Genomic DNA, 8,011 nt, shown 5'->3' with positions numbered 1-8,011 from the left:
GGTGGCGCATGCCTGTATTCCCTGGTACTCCGGAGGCTGAGGCAGGAGAATCGCTTGAACCGGGAGGAGGAGGTTGCAGTAAGCCAAGATCAAGCCATTGCACTCCAGCCTGGGGAACAGAGGGAGACTCCGTCTCAAACAAACAAAACCAAACAGCAGGCTGGTCATTGATACATTGCATCGTCATTCTTTGAATGAATAAAAATTTACAGTTGCCTCTGGGAACTTGAGTGTTTAAGTGCCTGTGACTGGAAACTACAGGCCTACAGTGGCAAAGTTTGAGGGTATTTTACCTGCATTCAAGGTTCTGCTTTGTTTTCCTTGGGACCCATATCCTATATCCAATTATATCCATGAAAACCATACATATTTGCATCTGTCCAAGCATTCTTTCCTTAGAGGAGTTTTCAGACTCAAGCATTCATGTAACTCATTTTCATTGGGACCCATAATGTGCTGGTGCTGTTGAGAATCTCTGAATAATGTTGTAATATATCCAACAAACAACTTGTATCCAGAATATAGAAGGAGCATCTACATAGTCATACCCAACCCAGTAGAAGAGTGGGTAAAAGATTTGATCAGGCAATTCACCAAAGAGGTATACAAATAACCCAATAAATATGCAACAAGGTAATCAACTTCTTTAGCCATCAGAAAAATGCAAATTAAAACCACAATGAGGTACCACTAACCAATCACCAGAGAGGATGTAGGAAAAAAAAAAAAAAAAAAAAGGCCGGCCACAATGGCTCACGTCTGTAATCCCAGCACTTCAGGAGACTGGCCACATGGTGAAACCTCCATCTCTAAAAAAAAATTTTAAAAATAATAAAAGAAACCGGGCGCGGTGGCTCAAGCCTGTAATCCCAGCACTTTGGGAGGCTGAGGTGGGTGGATCACGAGGTCAAGAGATTGAGACCATCCTGGTCAAAATGGTGAAACTCCGTCTCTACTAAAAATACAAAAAATCAGCTGGGCATGGTGGCATGTGCCTGTAATCCCAGCTACTCAGGAGGCTGAGGCAGAAGAATTGCCTGAACCCAGGAGGCGGACGTTGCAGTGAGCCGAGATCGCGCCATTGCACTCCAGCCTGGGTAACAAGAGTGAAACTCCGTCTCAAAAACAAAACAAAACAAAACAAACAAACAAACAAAAAAATAAATAAATAAAAAAAGAAAAAGAAAAGAAAACACAGTCCAGTCTTGGTGGTTCATGCCTATAATCTCAGCCCTTTGTTTTATTCTTTTTTCTTTTTATTTATTTGTTATTTTTTTTTAAGACGGGATTTCACCATGTTGGTCAGGTTGGTCTTGAACTCCTGACCTCTGGTGATCTGCTTGCCTTGGCCTCCAAAGTGCTTGGATTATGGGCTTGAGCCACTATGCCCAGCCTATAATCTCAGCACTTTGTAGGAGTGTAGGGTGGGAGGATCACTTGAGTCTGGAGTTCAAGACCAGCCTGGGCAGCATAACAAGATCCTATCTCTACAAAATATTAAAAAATAAAAGTTAGGTGGGCATGGTGACACACTTCTGCAGTCCTAGCTCTTTTTTTTTTTTTTTTTGAGACGGAGTTTCACTCTTGTTACCCAGGCTGGAGTGCAATGGCACGATCTTGGCTCACTGCAACCTCCGCCTCCTGGGTTCAGGCAATTCTCCTGCTTCAGCCTCCTGAGTAGCTGGGATTACAGGCATGCGCCACCATGCCCAGCTAATTTTTTGTATTTTTAGTAGAGATGGGGGGTCTCACCATGTTGATCAGGATGGTCTCGATCTCTTGACCTCGTGATCCACCCGCCTCGGCCTCCCAAAGTGCTGGGATTACAGGCTTGAGCCACCGCGCCCGGCCTAGTCCTAGCTACTTTGGGTGGCTGAGGTGGGAGAATCACTTGAGCCTAGAAGATTGAGGTTGCAGGGAGCCATGATCATGCCATTGCACTCCAGCCTGGGTGACAAAGCAGGACCCTGTCTCCAAAAAAAAAAAAAAAAAAAAAAAAAACCCTAATGTTGGCAAGAACGTTGAGCAACTGCAACTCTCTCACCCAGTAGAAAAGTGGGTAAAAGATTTGATCCGGTAATTGACCAAAGAGGATATACAAAATAACACTGCTGGAGGGAGTACATAAGAGGACAACCACTTTAGAAAACTGCTTGACATGGCCAGGTGTGGCGGCTCACACCTATAATCCTAGCACTTTAGGAGGCCAAGGCGGGTGGATCACTTGAGGTCAGGAGTTCAAGATCATCCCGGCCAACATGGTGAAACCCTGTCTCTACTAAAAATACAAAATTAGCTGGTGTGATGGCACATGCCTGTAGTTTGAGCTACTTGGGAAGCTGAGGCAGGAGAATCGCTTGAACCCAGGAGGCGGAAGTTGCAATGAGCTGAGATTGTGCTACTACACTCCAGCCTGGGTGACAGAGCGAGACTCCATGGAAGCGGGCTGGAGGGTGGGGGGAGGGTGGAGAAAGAAAGAAAAAAAAAAAAACTGCTTGATAACCATGAAAGCTGAATAACGTAGGCTGTTGTAGATTGTTTTCCCAGGCAGCTGATCCTGAGAGGGAGATTAGCATGCAGGAAGTTGATTAGTGTTACCAATCTTATTGGATTAGAGAGGAAAAAAAAAAAAAAAGAGAGGAATTTGACTAGGAAGTGCTCTCAGGATCAACACCTGCAGGAAAGGGAGGGGAGCAGGGTTGCGGGAGGGAGAACAGGGTTGGGAGGTAGCCTCTGCAAAAGCCTCCTCTGATCCCTGAAGAACTTTGAATCTGGGGTGACCCTTCAAAGCTATTGCAAGTGTCAGTTGGTGGGGGGGGCTTTATATCTCCCACCCTTACATATCAACCAGTCATTGAACGACACAGGTCGTCCCTATGAAGCATATGTGACCTTGGCCAAAGAAATGTTTTTTCAGCTGAGGCTAGTTTGCATAGAGGCCTGGCAGCTGGGACTGCCAGCCGGGGGTCCTCCCAGCACCTGAGGGAATAAGTCCTTTCGTTCTGAAAGAGTCGGGGATGCATGACAGGCTGCCAGTGAGCATACCCCATAACCCAGCAATTCTATTCCTATATATGTGCAACAGAAATATGTACATACCTTATCTCAAAGACATGTTCAAGAATGTTCATGGCCGGGCGCGGTGGCTCAAGCCTGTAATCCCAGCACTTTGGGAGGCCGAGGAGGGTGGATCACGAGGTCAAGATATCGAGACCATCCTGGTCAACAAGGTGAAACCCCGTCTCTACCAAAAATATAAAAAGTTAGCTGGGCATGGTGGCGCGTGCCTGTAATCTCAGCTACTCAGGAGGCTGAGGCAGGAGAATCGCCTGAACCCAGGAGGCAGAGGTTGCGGTGAGCCGAGATCGTGCCATTGCACTCCAGCCTGGGTAACAAGAGCGAAACACCGTCTCAAAAAAAAAAAAAAAAAAAAAAAGAATGTTCAAGAATGTTCATAGCCACGCTATTCCTAAAAGCCCATACTGGAAGCAACACAGACGTCCATCAACGGTTGACGAAGCATATGTGGCATGTTCATGTAATGGAATATTATATAGCACAAATAAAATGATCTACTGTCATGGGCCTTGGTTAAAAAAAACAACACTAAGTGAAAGATGTCAGACACAAAGAGTAAATACCTGTATTTGTTTCTTCTTGCTTCTGTAACAAGTGACCTCAAATTTAATGGCTTGAAACAACACAAGTTTATTATTTTACAATTCCAAAGAAGTCTGACCAGGATCACTGGCTAAAGTCAAAGCATTGGTAGAAGCTGTGTTCTTACTGGAGGCTCCAGGAGAGAATCCGTTCCCTTGTCTTTTGCACCTTCTAGAGGCCACCCATATTCCTTGGCTTATGGCCTCTTCATCTTCAAAGCTAGCAACAGAGGGTGGAGTCCTTTTTCACATCCTATCACTCTGACTTCTCCACCTCCCTCTTAGAAAGGACTCTTGTGATTAAACTGGGCACACTGAATAATCCAGGATCATCTCCCTGTCTCAATGTCCTTAACTTAATGACATCTGCAAAGTCTCTTATGCTGGTCAAGGTAACATATTCAGAGATTCTGGGGATTAGGGTGCGGATATCTTTGGTGGGTCATGATTCTATCACAGCATTGCATGATTCCATTTTATATAAAGTTCATGTGTCTGTAATCCCAGCTACTCAGAAGGGAGAGGCAAGAGGTCAGGAATTTGAGACCAGCCTGGGTAGCACAACCACCCTCTGTCTCTATAAAACATAAATAATAAATAAATAAAGTTCAGAACTGGCAAAATGAATTGACATAGTGTTTGGCTTTGGGAAGCTATGTGGAGAATTCTAAGCGGCTGGGAACCTTTTTCTAAAATTTTTTTAACTTTTTTTTTTTTGAGATGGAGTCCCAGGCTGGAGTGCTGTGTCATGATGGTAGCTCACTGTAATCTCAAAGTCCTGGGCTCAAGTGATCCTCCTGCCTCAGCCTCCTGGATGACTGGGACTGCAGGCTTGTGCCACCACAGCCAGTGAATTTTTTTTTTTTGCAATTGTGGCAAAATACACATAAGATTTATCATTTACCATTTAACTTTTTTTTTTTTTTTTTTTGAGGCAGACTTTCGCTTCTGTTGCCCAGGCTGGAGTGCACTGGTGGCCTGATGTCAGCTCACCGCAACCTCCTGGGTTCAAGTGATTCTCCTGCCTCAGCCTCCGGAATAGAGACTGGGTTTCTCCATGTTGGTCAGGCTGGTCTTGAACTCCTGACCTCAGGTGATCCTCCCGACCTCAGGTCACCCTCCTGCCTGGGCCTCCCACCATGCTGGGATTACAGGTGTGAGCCACTGTGCCTGGCCCGTTTAGCCTTTTTTGAGTGTACAGTTAATGGTATTAAATAATTTATAATGTACAACTATCACCACCATCCATCTCCATAGCTATTTTCATCTTGTCAAACTGAAACTCTGTATCATTAAACACTAAATCCCATTCAGGAGAATTCTATCTTCTGATCTGGGTGCTGGTTACACAGGTGAGTTCACTTCGTGAAAATTCACCCACGTGTACACTTAAGATGTGTGCACTATTCTGAAGATATATTATACTTCAATCAAATAGTTTACTAAAGAAGAAGAGGCTCATGCCTGTAATCCCAGTACTTTGGGAGGCTGAGGTGGGTGAATCACCTAAGGTGAAGAGTTTCAAGACCAGCCTGGCCAACATGGAAAATCCCCTTCTCTACCAAAAATACAAAAATTAGCTGGATGTGGTGGTGCATGCCTGTAATCCCAGCTACTCAGGAGGCTGAGGCAGGAGAATCATTTGAACTTGGGAGGTGGAGATGGCAGTGACCCAAGATGGTCCCACTGCACTCCAGCTTTGAGCAAGAGTAAGACTCTATCTAGAATAAAATAAAATAAAATAAAATAAAATAAAATAAAATAAAATAATAAAATAAAATAAAACAAAATAAAATAATAAAATAAAATAAAATAAAATAAAATAATTAGGGCCGGGCGCGGTGGCTCACGCCTGTAATCCAGCACTTTAGGGGGCCGAGGTGGGTCGATCATGAGGTCAAGAGTTTGAGACCAGCCTGGAAATGGTGATACCCCATTTTCACTAAAAATACAAAAATTAGCCGGGCATGGTGGCGTGCCTGTAGTGTCAGCTGCTCGGGAGGCTGAGGCAAGAGAATCGCTTGAACCGGAAAGGTGGAGGTTGGAGTGAGCCGTGATCGCGCCACTGTATTCCAGCCTGGGCTACAGAGCGAGACTCCATCCACCCCTCCCCCCCGCCCCCCGCCAAAAAGAAAAACACCCCATGGCTGGCCTAAACTCTTCCACGAGGAGGAAAATCCGGTCGGCCTCCAAGGACGAAATTCTTCAGGCTCCGTGAGCTGCAGGTCAACAAGCCCCGGATCCATTTCAGGCCTTTTCCTGTGATGTAGTCAAGCAGGTTAGAGAGCCGACCCACGGGTGGCAAGTACAGACTACCTGACCTGATCTTGGTCATCCCGGACCTGGCACCTCACCTGAGTGTCAGGAAACCTATTTCGTGGCGTTCCTTGTTGCGGGCATCAAAATACGGCGCTGATGGCAAAGTGCCCTCGTTGGGCTCAATGCTCCCCAAGCCTTGGGCACTGGGAAGCCCTGGGGTCTTGTGACACCGGCGGCCGGGAGCACTTCCCTGCGTGCATCCCAGGCTCCCGGAGCTCCCCTGCACCTCCAGCCGGGGTCCTGGATAAGGGAGGGGGGCACAGGCAAGGTACCGTGGGAGCTTCCAGCCACCGCGCGAAGATGGCCAGGCCCACCCCGCGAGCGCCACTTCGATGCGGGGCGGGGCTGGGGACGCTGATGCGACAGCCGATGGCTCCGTCGCCGCTGCTCACCCGCAGCCTGCATCCCCCACCTCCGCGCGCGGCCCGGCCCAGCCCACAGGAAGTGACGCCGCGCGGGCTGCGCTGGCCGCCGAGGAACCATACCACCCCCAACCGCACCCGGGCGTCCGGGGAGGCGGAGGGCGTCGATCCACCGACCTCTCGCGCTGCGCATCTTCGGTTGAGGTCAAAGGATCAGGCGACATCTGAAAACCTTCCTCGGGTCCTCACACCCCTGCGGGCGGCGCCTCCCTCCCTGTCCCGGGACGTGGTCACTCCAGCGCTGGGCGCACTCTGTACTGAATGATCTCGCCCCATCTGTCCCCTCCACCAGTCTGAGGTCAGCGCCTGGCGGGGTAAGGCGCTCAGGACATTGGAGTGAGTGAGGTCATCTGCTGCCCATCCTCCCCCTCCCATGCACCCTCTGAGTTTGTTCCAGACAACCCTGTGCTCTGAAGGGTACATTATTGCAGATTCTCACAGTCCTCGTGGTCGGGAAGTGCCTCAACATATCTACCTCAAATCCCTGCAGTGTTAACCCTCCAGAGCTGTCATCAGTGGGGTGACCTTTTGGAGACTTGTGCTGATGATGTCCAGCCTTAATCCTCTGATGCCTCCTCCTGGGCTGGTTGGGAGGGTACAATGAGTTCATACATGCTGCGGCCTTAGATCAGCGCTGGGGTCTGCCGAGCACTAGACACTGACTATTACACTGTAAGAATATGTATATATGGGCCGGGCGCGGTGGCTCAAGCCTGTAATCCCAGCACTTTGGGAGGCCGAGGCGGGTGGATCACAAGGTCAAGAGATCGAGACCATCCTGGTCAACATGGTGAAACCCCGTCTCTACTAAAAATACAAAAAATTAGCTGGGCATGGTGGCACGTGCCTGTAATCCCAGCTACTAAGGAGGCTGAGGCAGGAGAATTGCCTGAACCCGGGAGGCGGAGGTTGTGGTGAGCCGAGATCGTGCCATTGCACTCCAGCCTGGGTAACAAGAGCGAAACTCTGTCTCAAAAAAAAAATAAATAAATAAATAAAATACAAATAGCTGGACATAGTGGTGCGCGCCTTTAATCTACTATAAGGTGCGTTCCTGTAAGCAGCTGAGGCAGGAGAATTGCCTGAACCCAGGAGGCGGAGATTGTGGTGGGTTCAGATCAGGCCATTGCACTCCAGCCTGGGTAACAAGAGCGAAACTCTGTCTCAAAAGAAAAAAAAAAAAAAGAATATATATATATATAGAGAGAGAAATGGAATCTTGCGCCGTTGCCCAGGCTGGAGTGCAGTGGGGCAAACTCGGCTCACTGCAGCCTCCACCTCCTGAGTTCAAGCGATTCTCCTGCCTCAGCCTCCCAAGTAGCTGGGACTACAGGCGCACACCACCACGCTTGGCTGATTTTCGTGTTTTTAGTAGAGACAGGGTTTTACCATATTGGCCAGGCTGGTCTCAAACTCCTGACAAGGAGTTTGCGATCCTCCCATGTCGAGCTCCTAAAGTTCTGGGATTACAGGCTTGAGCTACCACCTGGGCTAGGGTTTTATTCTTATTATCCGTTTTACCCGGAGGAACTATTCCTTGCCCCTCACTACCCCCTAAGGCAGGCTGGGGATGCCTGTGCAGGGACTTTACCTTCCTGGCTGGGGAGGCAG

Source organism: Saimiri boliviensis, chromosome 17 (genome assembly GCF_048565385.1).
Source record: "Saimiri boliviensis isolate mSaiBol1 chromosome 17, mSaiBol1.pri, whole genome shotgun sequence".
Classification (NCBI taxonomy): Eukaryota; Metazoa; Chordata; class Mammalia; order Primates; family Cebidae; genus Saimiri; species Saimiri boliviensis.
The sequence above is the reverse complement of the archived record's forward strand: the minus strand, read 5'-3'. Positions refer to the sequence as shown.